This window comes from Mirounga leonina, unplaced genomic scaffold (genome assembly GCF_011800145.1).
Source record: "Mirounga leonina isolate KUSES-001 unplaced genomic scaffold, KU_Mleo_1.0 Mir_176, whole genome shotgun sequence".
In the NCBI taxonomy this organism is placed as follows: domain Eukaryota; kingdom Metazoa; phylum Chordata; class Mammalia; order Carnivora; family Phocidae; genus Mirounga; species Mirounga leonina.
The window spans coordinates 34,180,444-34,199,970 of record NW_023270454.1 but is presented as its reverse complement, the minus strand read 5'-3'; the positions used below and the strand labels follow the sequence as shown (position 1 = coordinate 34,199,970).

General features: G+C 44.4%; 1 protein-coding gene across 2 annotated transcripts in view; it reads left to right on the top strand.

Moving 5' to 3' along the window:
• The first annotated feature begins 712 nt into the window (after positions 1-712).
• The window catches only part of FAM160A1 (family with sequence similarity 160 member A1), a 227,955-nt gene continuing 209,140 nt past the window's right edge, over positions 713-19,527 (top strand). The window contains exon 1 of one of the 2 annotated variants that reach the window (XM_035022906.1): positions 713-1,019. The gene's annotated coding sequence lies outside the window, so the exon portion shown is untranslated. Of the gene's footprint in view, positions 1,020-13,574; positions 13,607-19,527 lie in introns of those variants that run through there. The other variant, XM_035022905.1, reaches the window with a different exon arrangement.

The following is a 19,527-nucleotide window of genomic DNA, read 5'->3' as shown; positions in this document are numbered from 1 at the left end:
ACCCGTTTTCCCCCCCTCACCAACGCCCCTTCCCCCCCTCGCTCCCCCAAACCCCGACACATTAAGTCTGCCCAGGGCAAATTTCCCCCCGCCCACTTAAGTAGAATATGCCAGTAGAATAACAGGCGAATGGATCCATCACTTGATTCAGGTCTCCTGGGACTGTATGAGCATTTTAAAATTCAAACCTCAGGGACAAAAAGAAAGACTTCAGTGAAAGAAACTGGAGTGGGGAGAGGGGGCCGCTGGCCGCCGTCAAACCTTTGGAAAGAGAGAAATCGAAAACGTCCGTGACGGGCGGAGTTGCGACTTCCTCCGCTCCGCAGGACCCGAGAAGCGAGCCCTCTGGCCGGTTCTGAAGCGCTGATTTATTTTCTCGTTTGGTGGGGGGTGTGAGCGCGGCTGTGCGCGAAGGGATGCAGTCCCGGCCAAAGACGAGCCCCCAAAGGCCGGGTGTCCTTCACGCCGCCCGGGTTAAGTTTCGGCGGAAAGTTTCCCTCCGAAGCTCCTCCCCGTTCACCCTGGAAACCAGTGCCAGGCGGCCGCGCGGCGGAGCCCGAGCCCCCGCGCACCTGGCGGCCGCGCGTCCCGGGGGCAGGGGCGGGGGCGGGGCTGGCGGCGGCCGGGGCGGGGCCGGACTGCGCGCTCCCCTGGGCCGCCGAGCAGGTCGGGCCCCGCCCCGCCCCGGCTCGCCCCGCCCGCGCTCCCGAGAGCCGAGTTTGGAGGGGGGAGTGGTGCGGGGCCCCGGATCCGCGCGGCTCGGACTCCCGCTGACTCACCGTCGAAAAGTTGCGCTCAAACCTTCTCCCTCCTCCTACTTTCTTCCTAGGGCCTGGCTGTTTGTGGAGTTGGAGCCGGGCGGGGAGGAACCGGCTCCCCACACCACCCGGTGCCCGGCGTCGGTGGCGGCTCGGCGGCCCGCGTCCCCAGGACGACGGCACAAACTTTCCCGGCTGTTTGGGGATACTTGTCGGGAGAGTCCCACACTTGGAGGGAGGAGGAGCCGGGTCCGCGCACAGGTACGTGGCATCCTGCTCTGAGCTTTGCGCTTGACGGATTCCTTCATTTTAGGGGCTTAAGGGAGGGGGGAGAGCAGACGGGTCCTTTCCTTGCATTCCCCCCGACCGGGCTGGAGGAGCAGGTTTTGGGATGGGGGTTGCGCTGGGAATATCCCAAACAAGATCGCTGCGTCGGGCCTCAGCACGGCGGGGAGGAGGTGGCTGCCAGAGCTGTGGGACCGGGCGTTCCTCGGTGACTGACCCCGGGGGAGAGGGAGCCAGCTTGTTTTGACGGCGAAAGATGTCATCGGGACTCTCCACCTCGTTCCTCGGTCCCTGAGGCCAGAGAGCGGGGGTCCTACGGGAGGAACGGAGGAGGCGGAGAGATCTAGGGCTCAGTTTTCCTCTCGAAGCCACCTCGCTCTTACGCAGGAGACAGAGGTGGTGCCGCTCTGAGGTTGCAGTACTCTCCTGGTGTTAAGGACGGACTTGTTGGGTGGCTGTTGCTCAATTTCATAAGGTCTCTAATGAAACTGCGTTCAAGTCGTGGTGGTTGTTATTGGTGGTGTGCCTGCATGTCTGTCCGTCGCTCCCCCGCCCAGACTCCAACAAAGCTTCTTTGTTAACCCTGTTTCTGCTGGGGGTATGGAACTTGCAAGCCCGGCCAGAGAGAGGTGTTGGTAGCAGCTGTAGTCTTGTTTGCTTGGAACTTTGGGAATCACGTGAGCTTTGTTTGTTTGTTTTTTAAAGATTTTATTTATTTATTTGAGAGAGAGAATGAGAGCGAGAGAGAACACCTGAGAGGGGATAGGGTCAGAGGACGAAACAGACTCTCTGCCGAGCAGCAAGTCCGATGTGGGACTCGATCCCGGGACTCCAGGATCATGACCTGAGCCGAAGGCAGTCGCTTAACCAACTGAGCCACCCAGGCGCCTCACGTGAGCTTTGTTTCACCACCTGCACCCATCGGTTCTTAACTGAGCCAGCTTCCACCATGCAGCGAGTGCTGCAGCCTCCGCCATCCAGTGACGGGGAAACGTCCCCGTTGGAGGAAGGAGCCCCAAACAGAGGAGAGACAGCCCTGACGAGTGGTAGCAAGCCGACCGATTGGGCCCACCCGCAGGCTTCTCTAGAAGGGCTCTGCTATCAAATTCATCTTATTAGGAAGTCATCTGCTCTCTGCTAATAGCCACAGCAGCCCTGATGAAATTATGTAGGTCATTGAAAAATAATTCCTGCTTAATCACCTTTATCCTGTTGATTAATGAGAGAAAAGATTTCCTCTCCTTAATGTACCATGCCTGCTTGGCAGGGTCACCCGCCTCACCTCAAGTTCACTTGTACACCTGGCACTAGACAGGCTGTTGTCCCTGCCAAAACCTAGCACACCCCAGTTGAAGTCTACATTTGGAGAACATTAGTGGTCACCTCTGGACAGATATTATGCAGGAGATCCAGCCCATGAATTTTAATGCTGCATACTTGTCGGCTTTAGATAACTTTTCAGATAATTAAAAGCTGGTTTCTTTTAGCTGCAGTTAATCCCTTTCCACAGAGCTCATAAGAATTGTGCCCATGCTTGTCTTGAAATGCATTAAGTTTGGGGTCCCATTTTTCGTTTGTCTTGTAGCTTTCAGAACAGGATTAAATTGTGTGTGGGGTGGGTCAAAGGGCAAAAGAAACTGAGCCTCAGTGAACTAGATTCAGAGAGAAGTTTAGAGTGGTCTCATAATTTAGGCCCAACTGCCCAGCTAGCTTCCTTTTTTCCTCTGCGCAGAGACACTATAGGTTGTATTGCTTGTAATGTAGGCCTTTGAAGACTAGAAATCAAAGGACTGGAGTAATGCATCACTGGACAGTTCTGCATGATAATATCCCAAGTTTGGCTCTGAACACTTTCTCTACAAAGTTCATAGGAAGCCAATAGATAATGTCTGCAAATCAAAAAGCAGATGTGCAAACAACTTATGTAGGAATAGAGAGGTACAAATTAGAAGAAGCAAGAGTTGCCTGAGGAGGGACTTTTGAAATTTTGTTCTTGTATTACTTAAAATAAAATTTTGATAAAGAAACTTCCTCTCCCTGCAAATATAAAACAATATTGCTTTCAGGCGCCTGGGTGGCTCAATCGTTAAGCATCTGCCTTTGGCTTAGGTCATGATCCCAGGGTCCTGGGATCGAGCCCCGCATTGGGCTCCCTGCTCGGCAGGAAGCCTGCTTCTCCCTCTCCCACTGTGCCTCTCTGTCACATAAATAAATAAAATCTTCAAAAAAACAAAACAAAACATTGCTTTCTCAGATCCATGCTTAGGTGCTTGATCTTTATTCTGTCTACACGTGTTTCATAGGGCGGCAATACATGGGCCCTTGGAAGAATTGGGCGCTCAGATTCTGGCCTTGGAACACAATTTCTACCTACTTCACTCTCTGTCTCAGCGACTTCCAACTCTTAGTCTCAGTAGAGGAATAGTGCTCAAGAGTAACCAGTAATGTCAGGGATTTCATTTATAGAGATCTGATCTCTTAGTAAAGACAAATAACTGAAAGTAACCTTTCTATAGTGCTTCATGATCAGCAAAGTGCTTTGACATGTACTGTATCTGTGCTTTGTGATTTAACTGTTCTGTAGTGAGTACTGTTACATTTAGACTATGTAGGAGGAAAACGGATAAGATTCAGAGAAAATAAGGAACTTTTAGGTACATACTTCTGTCAACCTTTTAAAAGGAAAAGGCTTAAAAAAAGGAAAAGGTAAGTAATTCAACCAGCAAAATTGAGTTTGTTCAGGAGTGGCAGAGGAATTGCAGTTCGGGACAGGCAAAGGATGACGAACCGTAGGCAATTTGGGAGAACAAAGGAGGAGAGTGTCCTTTTATAGAGGAAAGGAGGAAATTGGGAGGGGTTTGTTTTGAACAAAAGCACTTTGGAGGACAAATGAGAGTTCTAGTGGTGGGGGCTTCTCACTGGCTGCAGGTGAGGGCAGCTTGCCATGGCTGGGCTGAGAGGAGGCCGGCCTTCTGGATTGTGCAGGCTGCCACCATGAGTGGTATGGGTGTCCGAGCCCTCCTTCATGGCTTCCCAGTGCCAATTTTGAGGTTGGTTTCTTTAACACATTTTCACATTTCCCCCTTTTGGTCAAGATCTTTCTTTAAGAGCATCGCTGATCAAGAGTTGGGTCATCCTCCTTATTAGAAACATTTCTGTCCCTTGATGTGAGGAAGGACCTTTCCTGGGTGTTAGGTCTCATGTCAGAGGAAGTGCCCAGACTGGAAACTGTTGAGGCCACATTTAAGTAACAGGGGAAAGGTAGAAGGGAGAGTTCTCAGGCATTTCCCATCTAAAGTCTATATCTTATCAAGGTTGTAAGCACTGAAGATAATCTTGATGCATTGAGTCAGCATCCCTTACTGGGTACGTTGTTTCTACAAAGGTTTGACAGGCACCAGGTACAAAGCTTAAAAATGATTATATAAAAAAGGATGAGAGGAGCAGAATAATGACCCCAGTTTGTATAATAGTCCTAAACCAGGAGCCTAAAGCTGAAGGTAACTAGCCAAAGAGATCAAAGGACCATGGATGGTCACGTGGAATTTGTTGTAGCCAATATGCTTGTTCCTTAATTTTATGTATTTGGGTTTCCACTTCTTTGGAGGAATTTATTCTTGTGCGTCAGGTGCTTGCTATCACGTTTGTTCATTGGTGTGAGTACTTAGAGTAGGGATAAGTGCCCTTTCAATAGAGGCAAATCCGGAGTCATATATACCTCCTGGGAGTTCCTGGTTAAGACAGTGGTGAAGATTTAATGGGGAAGACCAACGAAAGGCTTCAGATTTATTGTGGATGTGCACAGAGACCGTTAAAAATTCTAGTAAGCATTGGCTTCCAGTCTACCAGCTGCCTAAACATTCATAGGCCCATTGAGAGGCCCGTTCTCCACAAAGGTAAAATCAGGTGGTGCATATAGGATTCCTGCTAGGGTTTGATTATTAATAGTGCTGTTCATTGGGATTATTCAGTTGGTCCTTTCAAGCCAAGGGTCAGTGGTGTTTGAGGAATAATTAGGGAGAAATCCTCTTGTTCTGTGGACTTTGTTCTTGAAGACCATATAGAGAGGGGTTGTTCTGCGAGGGCAGGCCGACCTAAGGTAGTAGTGAGAATGGGCAACCGTATGGATGGAAAAGGTTCAATTAGTTGTATTGAGAGTTACTCCAGGGGAGAGATCCAAGCAAGGTACAGGAAAACTTGGTTGTAGAAATTTGACTGAGTGACATATCCAGAGAGGTGCAGGTAGAGTTAGTGGTTGCAGTGGAGATGAAGGAGAGGATTGCTATGAGGAAGACTACACAGTCAGGACTGTATGGGAAGATCCAGCAGAAGCTGAACAATCAGAAAGGTTTCCCCCTTTTGTGAGGAATTGGGAAATGTGAAGGAGGGCATTGTCTCTCCAGCACAGAGAAGGAGAAACGGAGTAAGAAAAAGAAAGAATATTGGCCTGCTCCCATCATCACGGGGAAAGCTATGTGCTTCAGCTGTTGTCTGCTTCAGTTACTGGAAATCTTCAATTTGAGGTCACCCAGGTGGTTTGGGGGCTTTCTTTATAGGAGACACATGGATCCAGGAGTCCACTTCTTGGATTTTGGCTGCACAAGGATTGGTCAGTAATGCTTGATCAGGGCCTTTCCAGTGTTGTTGCAGAGAGTCTTTTTGGAGAGTTCTTTTCCAATAAACAAAATCCCTAGGTTGCAGGGTGTGGTGTTTGAGGTCTTCATTTCCCCGGAGTGCACTGTGAAGAGATTGCTCCACTAGAACATGATTATTTTCTTTTCTTTTTTTTTTTTTAAAGATTTTATTTATTATTTGACAGAGAGAGAATGAGAGAGAGAGAGCACATGAGAGGGGGTAGGGTCAGAGGGAGAAGCAGGCTCCCCGCCGAGCAGGGAGCCCGATGCGGGACTCGATCCCGGGACTCCGGGATCATGACCTGAGCCGAAGGCAGTCGCTCAACCGACTGAGCCACCCAGGCGCCCTAGAACATGATTATTTTCAAGGGATGTAATTAGACATTTGCCATACTGAAGTGTCTCTCCTTAAAGGCCACTAAGGAAATGGTCATGGGGTCCTGTGAGGCAGTTTACGTAAAGATGTTATGATGAGAGTTAAAGAGTTCAACTGCATGCGGCACAAAGATGGTTCAGTGGGACCCCATGACCATTTCCTAAGTGGCCTTTACAAGAAGGGGAGTAGCAGGCATAGCTCTGAGGCATGGGGCTTACCCACAGGCCACAGGATCCAGTTGTTGGCTGTAACTCCGGTGGGCCGGTGGTGATCCCCATGCTTTTGGGTGAGTGCTCCAAGGGCACTCTCTTCTTTTTCATATGCAAAAAGGAAGAAAGGGAGTTGATAATTGGGGTGTCCAAGGGCAGGTTTTTTTTTTTTTTTCCTAAACTTTAAGATTTAAAAAGTCATGTTATCTGAATCTTCCAGATGATAGGGTCAGGTTTAGTAGTTTTTAACAAGGTGTATACAGGTTGGGCCATAGGGGAAAAGTTTGGGACCCAGTTGCTGCATATTAGTCAGTACAAGCAAGCCTCGCAGCTGATGTTTGATTTGGGGCTCTGGGAAGTTCAGGGTGCCACAAAGCCTGTCTGGCTCTAGATGCAGTCTTTTTTTTTTATTTTTATTTTTTAAAGATTTTATTTATTTGAGAGAGAGAGAATGAGAGAGAGCACATGAGAGGGGTGAGGGTCAGAGGGAGAAGCAGACTCCCCGCCGAGCAGGGAGCCCGATGCGGGACTCGATCCCGGGACTCCAGGATCATGACCTGAGCCAAAGGCAGATGCTTAACCGACTGAGCCACCCAGGCGTCCCAGGAGTATTTCCATCTTAACAATATTAAGTCTTTCTTTTTTTTTTTTTTTAAAGATTTTATTTATTTATTTGAGAGAGAGAGAATGAGAGAGAGAGCACATGAGAGGGGGGAGGGTCAGAGGGAGAAGCAGGCTCCTCGCCGAGCTGGGAGCCCGATGCGGGACTCGATCCCGGGACTCCGGGATCATGACCTGAGCCGAAGGCAGACGCCTAACCGACTGAGCCACCCAGGCGCCCTAGATGCAGTCTTTGTTCGGAGATTAGATCTTCTGAATATTGTACTTGAGTGTGTACAAATTATAATTTTTTCTTAGAGAATTGATGTCCCTTCTTGGCCAGGAGTTTTAGCACAGGGATGCTATCTTCTTGTGAGGCGGCTTGGGAAGGGGAGCGGAGAAGTAAGTCATTCACATAATGTGTTAAAGTGGAGACTCCAGGGAACTTGATATCATCTAGGTTAGCCCTTAAAGCTTATAAGAAATAAGGGCTTTCAGTGAAACCTTGAGGCATTGCTATCCAGGAGTTTTGCTGTCCTTCCCAAGTAAAGGGGGGGAGGTATTGACTTGTTTTATCCACTGGGGTATTAGAAAAGCACTATATATGTTAATCAGAAAAAAATTTGCCCTCAATAGGGATGGAGGCTAATAAAGTGTCGGGGTTGGGGGCAACAGGTGACAACATGGCTCAGAGGTCATGGACAAGCTTCCATTATGGCCATTTACTTCCTTCCCAGGTAAAATAGGAGTGTTGCGGGGACTGGTGTAAGGGATAATGAGACCCTAGGCCTTAAAGTCTTCTATTACTGAGTTAATGCCTTGAAGGCTCTCTTTATTTATATGATATTGATTAATTCAGGGGAGAGGTTTTGGGGGATCAGTTTGGATCTTAATAGGAGATACATTGTGGATTCTGTCAATATTAGTGGAGGATTTTGCCCATAAGGAGGATGGTAGCTGATCTAATAGGGACTGATAATTAGTGTCATGGTATTAGCTCAAGTGCTGCCAGGGATGGAGCAACTAAAAGATGTTAAAGGGTCATTTGATTCACTTAGTTGGCTATTTTGGTTGCTGTTTTCAAATTCTAAGATTGTTTCCCCTTTTCAGGAGAAAGAAATTCCTGCATAACCTTTTTCTAAGAAATCTTGGCTCAAAAAATGAGTAGTGTTGGGGGAACTAAGGAGAAAAGGGTGGCTCTTAAAGAGAAAAGGGTCTCTTAAAGGGTCTAAGCAAAAGGGTTAGGTGCAGAGATAGGAACCTGTTGAGGTTTATTAGAGACCCCACTGTTTGAACTGCTTTAGTACTTGGAGGCAGGGGCTGTTTAATGGGATGAGCACTGAGAATGTAGCTCTGGTTGTCAGTAAGGACAGAGAAAGATTCATTCCTAATCTGGAGAGTGGTTTCTCCAAGTTGACAAAGGGGAAGGATTGGTGAAAGCCCTTAGAGTTCCTTGGAGTTCTGTCATTTGGGATTAGGAGGACATTGGAAAGGATGATTAGAGGGCTGAAGGCACCTGGAACATTTAAGTTTGTGGCAGTCTTTATTCTAGTGTCCTAGCTTTTTGTAATAATGGTGGAGATCAGGAAGCTTTTGGGTTTAGAGGCCTCCATTTGTTGGGGTTGAAAATTAAGGATTTCAGTGGTCTTTTTTTCAGTTGCATCATCTTGGGCATGGGAGCTTGTTTGCTAAATTAACTAAATCTGGAGTCGACATAGATTCCCATTTCATCCTTGTCTTTTTAGCAGAAGAGAAATATCCCAGTTCAGCCCATTAATAAATGGAGTTAAAGCCTACCCGAGTGGATTTAACATCCAAAGGAAGATCAGAATTTTCTTTAAAAACAATCTGGAGCCAGCTATGATAATCATGCATGGGTTCGTTGGACTACTGGGCCCAAGCCTGAATCTTATTCCAATTGATTGACTTTGGGAAAGTCCTAGGAACTGCCAAATGAAGTAGTTTGGTTATTCTCTGAGCCTGAGCATAAAAATTAGGCATGGGGGCGGGGGTGGTTTCTCTGTCCCCAGGTTGTAATTCTAAAGACTTTGAGGCATCATTCCACTCGGCAGTTTCATCCAGTGTTGGGCCTGGCCTTCACTGACAAGCATATTGCCTAGCTGACGTAAGTCAGAGAAGCCAGGTTGATAACTTTGACTATATGAAGTTCCTCAGCAAATCCCTGGGGGTCCTTGGTTACTTTGGGAAAATCTTTGACAGGTTCATAGTCCAGGGAACATAAGAAATTAGGGCTTCACATTTGGATCCTCAGAGGGTCTGATTTTAAATCAGGTTTTAATAGGTTTGTGGGAGGAGGAAGTGGGGAGAGGATTGGAGAAATAGGGAAGTGGTGAGGGGATTGGGATTAGGAAAGTGGAGGATATAGAGGAGATGAGGACAGTCCAGAAAGGAAAGGGGAAGCTAGCACTGGAGACAAAGAGGACAGGAGAGGGGAAAAAGGCCTCAGAAGCTTTCTTGTCTTCTTTTGCTTGTTTGTTCACCTCAGTTAATTTAGAAATGGTATTTTGTAAAAAGGCGATTTTAGAATCTTGGATATGTTTAGAAGCCCCCAGGTACCAACTAAAATAGGAATCCCATTCAGTCTATTTAATTTTAGAGCTGCAGTCTTCTAATTTGGTTGTGAAAAAAGCAGGTAAGGGGAGGTTGAAAGTTCCTCGTAATGGCCATTGGAGATCTAAATTATCTTTGGACAAGTTGGTCCATTTAATTAAGAATGCTCAGGAGGAGAGACTATAGGTTTTGAACATAAAACCAATCAGGGTCACAGAAGGAGGATCTCTTGAGAAAATTTAGGGGATTTGGATTCCATACTTCAAAACCAGAGGTTCAGGGACCCTGCTGGGTGGTTCCGTCGGTTAAGTGGCTGACTCTTGGTTTCGGCTCAGGTCATGATCTCATGGGTCATGGAATGGAGACCTGCGTCAGGCTGCCATCAGCGGAGAGTCTGCTTGAAAGATTCTCTCCCTCTGCCCCTCCCCCTACTCTCCACCCCTGGAAATAAATAAATCTTAAAAACAAAACAAAACCAGAGGTTCAGAAAACAAATGAGTACTCACCAAAAAGATGCCTTTAAGAAAGCAGATCCTGAATAAAATCAGAGAGATAACCCAAAGAAGGGAGCTTGAATCCAAGAGGAGACTTACTGAATTGAAAGGAAGAAGACAACTCTTGGAAGTGGAGAATACAAGGGGCTCCAGTGGGTTCCACACAAGGTTCTGGGGGTCATTAGTTTCTCAGGGGTTCCTCTCCTTCAGTTCCCACTTCTGACACCATGAAATGTCAACTTTTTAAAAGAAAAAAAGTAAACTATTCAGCCAGCAAAATTGAGCTTATTTGAGAATAGCAGAAAAATTGCAATCTGGGACGAGTAAACTATGGTGAACCACAGGCAAGTCCAGAGAACAAAGGAGGAGAGCATCCTTTTTTTGGGGTGGGAGGGTTGTAGGGTAGAGGGGGAGAGAGAGAATCTTAAGCAGGTTCCATGCTTAGCGTGGAGCCCAACTCGGGGCTTGATCTTACAACCCTGAGATCATGACCTGAACCGAAATCAAGAGTTGGGTGCTCAACTGACCAACTGACTGAGCCACCCAGGTGCCCCCAGAGCGTCCTTTTATAGAGGAAAGGAAGGAGTTGGGAGGGGTGTTGTTTTGAACAAAAGTTCATTGGAGGGGCGCCTGGGTGGCTCAGTCGTTAAGTGTCTGCCTTCGGCTCAGGTCAGGATCCTAGGGTCCTGGGATCGAGCCCCGCATTGGGCTCCCTGCTCGGCGGGAAGCCTGCTTCTCCCTCTCCCACTCCCCCTGCTGTGTTCCCTCTCTCGCTGTGTCTCTCTCTGTCAAATAAATAAATAAAAAATCTTAAAAAAAAAAAAAAGTTCATTGGAGGAAAGTGAGAGTTTAAGGTGTTGGTGGCTTCTCATTGGCTGCAAGCGAGGACAGCTTCCTATGGCTGGGCTGAGAGGAAACCTTCCTTCTTCTGGATTTATCCAAGCTGTGACCATGAGTGGTACATGTATCAGAGCCCTGCTTTCATGGCTTCCCAACTCCCAATTTTTTTTTTCTTTTTAAAGATTTTATTTATTTATTTGGCAGAGAGAGACACATCGAGAGAGGGAACACAAGCAGGGGGAGTGGGAGAGGGAGAAGCAGGCTTCCCGCGGAGCAGGGAGCCAATGCGGGGCTCGATCCCATGACCCCGGGATCATGACCTGAGCCGAAGGCAGACGCTTAATGACTGAGCCTCCTAGGCGCCCAACACATTTTCATAGTTTCCTCCTGTATATGGTGGACTCAGACCCAGATTCAGGATTTTTAATACAGAGGCCAAGCTTTCAATTTTTTCCCTACTACATTTTGTGAAGTGTTCGGATGTGAAATAAGATCTTATTTATTAACCAAAACATGACCTCACTGGGGACAGGACAGTATGTAAATATGTACACACATATATGTGTATGTAATTTTTATATTGTTTGCATCTCAACAGTGTGGCTGTACCTGGGGACATGGGGTAGGTGAATAAATGCCCCAATAGATTTGAGAAAAGAACTTTTGATAATGTCTAAAATTGAAAAAAATCAGGAAGTACTAATATAAGTGTGTGATTTACAAATGTGGAAGTAATTACCAGAAGAAACATTTTCAAGAGTTGAAGGAGCTACTTTTGGGGAATGGAATTCAGGGGTGGCAGGGAGCCACACAGGAGTCTGCTGTTTTGGGCTATCTACCTTACAACTTTATACCTTATATTCTGTGATGTGTGCAGGTATATAATTAAAAAAAAAATCCTTTGGCCAGGATAGTGTAAAGGTGTGTTTTCAGAATTTTAGAGCTGAAAGGACTATAGAGTTGGTTTCTGCCCAGGTTTTTCATTTTGCAGATGAGGAAAGTGAGGTATGGGAATTCAAATGTTTGTCAAGGTCCCGTGACTGTTCAGACAGACCTCTCCTAGTGCAAGTTCATACCCCTTTCCAGGCAGGTGGAAGATTTCCCCATGCTTGTTATTTCTCAGTTACCTTTCTAGGTAATTCTCTTTTCTGTTTTTATCTAGTTTTTACAGTGTTTGAATAGGTTACGGAACTGCCGATTCAAGAGTAGTTATCTCTAACTCCTCATATTTCCATTATGAAAAAGCTTCAAATATCTTTAGAGTCTGTAGACTCTGTACCTTTTTTGTTAATTCTGTAATAACTTTTAAGTAGAATTAGAGATACTTAATGCAGTTGGTCTGCAACTGTTTAGGAATCCAGTTAAATTTGATAAATACTGGAATTGGGGCTAAACTTTTATCCTGAGAAGCTATGACTAACAGGAGATGCTCAGAGGGCTTTTCCAGTATCTATGTGTGTTTCTTAATTTTGAAGTTCTAGGAATAAGGATATAACTTTTCTAAAATAGAGGGAGAGATGGATGTTATTTTAGAGGATTTATAGAAAAGTTTTGGGGCGCTTGGGTGGTGCAGTCGGTTGAACATCCGACTCTTGGTTTCAGCTCAGGTCGTGATCTCAGGCTCATGTGGGGCTCTGCACACTGAGCTTGGAGTCGGCTTCAGATTCTCTCTCCCTTTGTTCCTCCTACTCATGCTCTCTCTCTCTCTAAAATAAATAAATAAATCTTTAAAAAAAAAGTTTTTAACACCCTACATTTTCTCTTTATCCTAACTTCTCCTATTTTCCCTCGAAGTGTATCAGTAACTTAAAATAAAACTTTTTCTGATTATACACATAATATATATTATTCATCATTCAAACATTATAGAAATATGTCATGTTTAAATTTAACGTGCACTGTAATCTTATATGCTGGAGAAAGTGCTATATGGTTTTTCCTCAAAATTTATCTCCATATTACAATATTATTGTGATAATTACTACATGGGTATTACTAAACAACTTTCAACTTGGTTTTTATTTTTAGCTTAGTAGATCTTAAAGATTTTTTTTTTTTTAATTTATTTGACAGAGAGATAGAGAGCTCAAGTAGGCAGAGCGGCAGGCAGAGGGAAAGGGAGAAGCAGGCTTCCCGCGGAGCAGGGAGCCTGATGCGGGGCTCGATCCCAGGACCCTGGGATCATGACCTGAGCCGAAGGCAGCTGCTTAACCGACTGAGCCACCCACGTGCCCCTAGCTTAGTAGGTCTTAAGAGTATTTCCATTATCATACATATAGAGAATTCTGACTGTATAATATTACATCACAGGTTTTTTAAGTTTCATCACAGGTTTTTTAAACAGTTTCCTATTGTTGGAAAATTTTTTTTTTCTTTTTAAAGATTTTATTTATTTATTTGAGAGAGAGAGTGAGAGAGAGAGAGAGCACAAGAGGGAGGAGCGGGAGAGGGAGAAGCAGACTCCCCGCCAAGGGACTCGATCCCTGGACTCCAGGATCATGACCTGAGCCGAAGGCAGTCGCTTAACCAACTGAGCCACCCAGGCGCCCCCTATTGTTGGAAATTTGGGTTGTTTCCCATTCTTCTATATTAAGAACAGTGCGTTAGAGAACATTCTTAAAGTACACCTGTGTGAGTGTTTTCTGTAGGAAAGTTTTGTGAAAGTCAAAGACAAGAAAATATTAAATTTCTCTAATTTATACTTCCTGTAATATGTTCTTCCATTTAAAGTTATATTGGTACCTTTTTTCTTTATGTGTAAGACTGAAGATGGAAATGATCAATATGGGATCAGACCCTGAAGCAGGAGGTCATAGTAGCAAAGGCCCTGAGCTTTTAGGTGAGTCTTACCTCGTTTCCTCACATTTTAGGTTCTTTTTGGTTTTAATATTTTCCCCAAGAGAAGATAGTAATTGATAACAGCTATAAAAATACTCTGCAGTTGGTGGATGAGCTGCTAATTAGTTTTTATGGAGCATAGGTTTTTTTTTTTTCCCCAAACATTTTCTTAAGAACATTATTCTAGGACATGCCTTTAAGGAGTTCAGAGGATCCACTAGGTTTTGCAGAATACAGAGTGAATGTATTTTAGCTCTTCTTGTATTGTTAGAGTTTACCTTTGTTGAAATATTGGTAATGGGTCAATTTTAAGATCTTTAGGTTTATAGAAAGTGCCAGGAATGGATTTTACTTTTCTGTATGTGAAAAATGTGAAATAAGATACTTTGGCTAAATTTCATGACTTAGGGTCATTGAGGCAGGAACATTTCAGGAATTCCTGTGGCAAAGTTTTTATTGACTATCTTAGAGAATAGATTAATATTTTCATTGAGGCCAAGCTTTGTTCATAACCATTAAATCAGAGGATTTTTAAAAGATTTTTAAAAAAATTTACTTATTTGAGAGAGAGAGAGAGCACAAGCAGCGTGAGGGTCAGAGGGAGAAGCAGACTCCCTGTTGAGCAGGGAGCTCAACGTGGGACTTCATTCTAGGACCCCAGGACCATGACCTGAGCTGAAGGCAGACACTTAACGACTGAGCCACCAGGGTGCCCTAAGTTAGAGGATTATGTGTCATTCCTCAAAATGACACATAATCTGGTTTGTGTTCGTAGAACTTGTACTTGGAGTTCATCCATTTTAGGATTTTCTTTGTAACATATCAAAATGAGTATAGAAAAAAATATATGTCTGTATAAACACATATGTATATATACACATATATATACATGCATGTATTCACGTGTAAGTAGATAGTGATATAAGCTGTATTTTAAAAATGCCTTTAGTAGGTCTGTTAGCATGAATATTTTGTGTATCTTCAAAATGATGTCTGTCCAGGGACGCCTGGGTGGCTCAGTCGGTTAAGTGTCTGCCTTTGGTTCAGGTCATGATCGCAGGGTCCTGGGATGAGTCCTGCATCAGGCTCCCTGCTCAGCGGGGAGTCTGCTTCTCCCTCTGCCTGCCTCTCTCTTTCTCTCTCTCTGACAAATAAATAAATAAAATCTTAAAAGTAATGATGTCTGTCCATATTTGTTTTATTAGGGGAAATGTTTCTTGATTTTTTTTTTTATGAAAAATTTTCTTTCTTTTTTAAAATTTTTTTTTATTTTTTATTTTTTTAAAAGGTTTTATTTATTTATTTGACAGCGAGAGAGGGAATACAAGCAAGGGGAGTGGGAGAGGGAGAAGCAGGTTTCCCTTGGAGCAGGGAGCCCGATGAGGGGCTCGATCCCAGGACCCTGGGATTATGACCTGAGCCGAAGGCAGACACTTAATGACTGAGCCACCCAGGTGCCCCGAAAAATTTTCTTAATAAAACTATTTCTTAGGACATGGAGTACTTTATAGTTTTTGTATGCTCTTATTTTGATCTTTTTTGGGGAAGATGCAGCCTGTCTAATGTATCCTTGATTATTGTCTATTCTGTAACATGAGGTCAGTTTTTTGAGTATTTAAAATCTCTCTTATTTGTGTATATTACAAAATGTTGACATTTTTGCTTATTTTAAGCAAGACGTAGTCACTTAAATGCATGTGAAAAAATCTGACGAGACTTTTGTTGGCCTTGATTTGCTTCAGGAAACACTGTTTACCTGAGTTGTATTAAACACTTAATGGTTAATGCAGATTTCTCATCAGCTTGATTAAGTTTGACCTTCTCTGATTTTCTTCCTGGTACTTAGCTCCCGTGTGACCGTTTAGGACCTTGCATGTTCTATTTGAAAGGCAGACCCTAGCGTTGCTGCAGATGAATCTGCTCCTTACTTGTGTTTAGGTGTCTGGGGCCTGGTTGTGTTGCTGCCTCCCTTTTTTTGCCTTAAAGTAATCCTACCTCTTGATCATGGTCTAGGGTTAGTTTGTCACTGAGGAGTGGTCATTCCTTCACAGTGAATCACAAACAGAGTAGGTTTGATGAGGCTTCCCGACTCAAGCCTGCCTGACTCAAACTGCTGTCCTCCGAGCTTGTCAGTATAGACATGCCTGGGGCAAACTCTCAACTTGGCTGTCTTCCTTACCTGGATAATTTATAAATCTGCATCCTCCTCTCTGACCTTTGGAACCTTAGGCTTGCTTCTCCAGTTCCTGTTGGAGAGGTCTATATTTGGATCCAGGCATCAAATTAAACTATAGGGTGGCACTTAAGAGTAACTGCATCTTAATCACCTAGCAGAGTACCTTATATCGAATAGAATCCTGTACATGTTTATTTGTTGATGATCTACCTCTTACTATCACATGGTCAATTATAATATTTTTTATCTTGTTTTTGTTTCCAGTTTTTCTTTCTCTAATCCATTTTCATGCCATAGTCAGTTTGATTTTATAAAGTACGGCTCTGCGCATGTCACTGCTTATGGTCCTTATAGTCTACTGGTAATGACTCAACTCAAAGTGGGATGATTAATTTATTTTATTTTATTTTATTTATTTATTTGAGAGAATGAGAGAGAGCAAGCACATGAGAGGGGGGAGGGTCAGAGGGAGAAGCAGACTCCCCGCCGAGCAGGGAGCCCGATGCGGGACTCGATCCCAGGACTCCAGGATCATGACCTGAGCCGAAGGCAGTTGCTTAACCAACTGAGCCACCCAGGCGCCCCTGGATGATTAATTTTATGTGCCAGCTTGACTGGCCCAGATATTTGGTTAAACAGTATTCTGGGTATGTCTGTGAGGGTGTTTCTGGATGAGATTAATATTTGAAGTGGCATACTGAGTAAAATAGGTTGCCTTTGTCATTATGGGTGGATCTCATTGTCTGTTGAAGACCTGAATTGAACCAAAAAAAAAAACCGAGTAAGGAAGAATTCACACTCTTTGCCTGACTATCTTTGAGCTAGGCGATCAATCTTCTCTGCTTGTAGACTCAAACTTGGACTAGAACTTGAGCTACATTATTGGGTGTCCTGCTTGCTGACTGTAGATTGTGAGACTTCTCAGCCTTCATAATTGCATGAACCAATTCCTTATAATAAATATCTCTGTCTGGTGTGTGTGTGTATAAAATCTTCTATTGGTTCCGTTTCTCCAGAGAATACTGAGTGATACGCAAGGCATCCATCTGTGCTCTGGTTGCCATGCTGGTCTGTTCTCATTCCTGAGCACATCCTACCTCTTCTTTTTTGTCCAACTCTGCTGGGAGTAGCCCTTCCTCTTTCTAGTTATTTCAACGATGTGTGTTCTTCAAAGCCCAGTTCAGAGCCTGTGTCCTCCTGTAAGCCTTTCTTGGCTATCTCTTGCTGTAGCAATTTCCTGGCATGTGAATCTCTGGGCTGAAATCTTACAAACTTAGTCATTTGATGCCTTGTAATGTTATCTTTTATATATTTGACCTTCTTCTAGATTATAAATTCCTTTAGGACCCGGACCAAGCTCTGTACTTCCAAATTCTCCACTGTTCTTGATGTTACCTTTCACTTAGTAGGGGGCTGGTGAATGTTTACCTGTTTTTTTTTTTAAGCACCAAGATCTACTTAGGGAAGGAAAGGCCAGCGTTTTGGGCTTGCATGCCCACACTCTATCTTGAGCCCATGGAATAAACATGTAATTCATTTTCAGTGGGACCCAGAAGTCTTCATCCGTGGCTGTGCTGCAGGGAGACTCCGCCAGTTGTTTGGGGTTGTTACCGGAAGTGAAACCCATATATCATCCTTGCCCTAGAGCCAACTTTTCTTAAGAACAAAACTGAGTCCTAAAGTTCTGGTGAATTAGCCCGTTCCTGAGTTGCTGGTTTGCAACTACTCTTTTTTTTTAAAGATTTTATTTATTTGTTTAACTGACAGAGAGAGAGAGAGACAGCTAGAGAAAGAACACAAACAGGGAGAGTGGGAGAGGGAGAAGCAGGCTTCCCGCCAAGCAGGGAGCCCGATGCGGGGCTCGATCCCAGGATCCTGGGATCGTGACCCAAGCTGAATGCAGCTGCTTAACCAACTGAGCCACCCATGTGCCCCGGTTTGCAACTACTCTTGCTGTCCTCTGCTTTGCTCTTGTCTCTTGTAATTCCCTTTGCTCTGACTCTGGCTAAGTCTTTTTATATCTTCTTCTGTAAATATGCTATATAGCACATTTTTGTCAATAATTTTGAACAAGGGGGGAGGAGAAGAAATATGAAAATGAGCTATATGTTCCTCGGCGATTTGGATTTATCAAATTTTATGCAAGTTTTATTCACTCAGAGTATGATTGTCCTCATTTTTCCTGCAATTGAATGTCGTTTTTGAGGAACACCATTCAAAATCTGACATCCTTCTGTTCTTCAGCTCATCTTTTAAGCTCAAAATATTGGAAGCCCTCTATACTCTCCATCCTCCTTAGTCTGCTCTCCTGCACGTATCTTCTAACATACTAGAATTTACTTATTTATTATGTGTATTGTTTATTGACTTTCTCTCTGAGTAAGAATATAGAGCTCCATGAAGTACAGGAATCTTTGGCTATGTTATTATTGGCTTTCTTTGGCCACATATCCCAAGACATAGACCCATGCCTGACACTGAAGACACATTTGTTGAAATGAGTGGGAGTTTGCTGATTTGGAGCTCTTCACCCCCTACCATTTATTGCTTTGTTGCTTAGCCTTTCTCTTGTATCCTCTGAAAAGTCTCCCCTCTTTCCTTCCTGTTAACTGAAGTTCACTTCTGTCCAACCAGGTCCTTTCAAACCATATAACTACCTATTCCTCAGATCTGTGCCTTTTTTTTTTTTAATATTTTATTTATTTATTTGACAGAGACACAGCAAGAGAGGGAACACAAGCAGGGGGAGTGGGAGAGGGAGAAGCAGGCTCCCCACGGAGCAGGGAGCCCGATGTGGGGCTCGATCCCAGGACCCTGGGATCATGACCTGAGCCGAAGGCAGATGCTTAATGACTGAGCCACCCAGGCGCCCCAGATCTGTGCCTTTGTAATAGTCACGTCATAACAGGAGGAATTTATAGTCCCTTGGCTGTTCATGGTTTACAAAGCACTTTTACATATATGGTTTTATTTCCGTATATGATTACATATATGAGGTATTCTTTTTTTTTTTTAAAGATTTTATTTTATTTATTTATTTGAGACAGAGAGAATGAGAGACAGAGAGCATGAGAGGGAGGAGGGTCAGAGGGAGAAGCAGACTCCCTGCTGAGCAGGGAGCCTGATGTGGGACTCGATCCCGGGACTCCAGGATCATGACCTGAGCTGAAGGCAGTCGCTTAACCAACTGAGCCACCCAGGCGCCCAGCATATATGAGGTATTCTTGAGTGTGAGACAACTTTTCATTCTTTAGGGTCTTTCACCAAAGTATGCAACTTAGCAAAATCTTGTCTCACCAAGAGATGCGTTCTTCAGTGTGTGCTGGGCATACCTGCCCTTGGCTGTGTTGTTGCAAAATGATATGTGAGGAGTGTGTCTCTTTGACATCTGCTGGCCTTTTAGTTAGTTAGGGACAATCATTCTGTTCCCCAGAAGAATGCCTGTGTGGTGTAAAGTCCTCAAGGAAAGTGATAAAAATGAGAAAGGGTAGAAAAGAAACAGACAATGACCAACATACATTTATGGGAATCTTTTTTTTTTTTTTTAAAGATTTTATTTATTTATTTGAGAGAGAGAGAATGAGAGACAGAGAGCATGAGAGGGAGGAGGGTCAGAGGGAGAAGCAGACTCCTGCCGAGCAGGGAGCCCGATGCGGGACTCGATCCCGGGACTCCAGGACCATGACCTGAGCAGAAGGCAGTCGCTTAACCAACTGAGCCACCCAGGCGCCCCTATGGGAATCTTT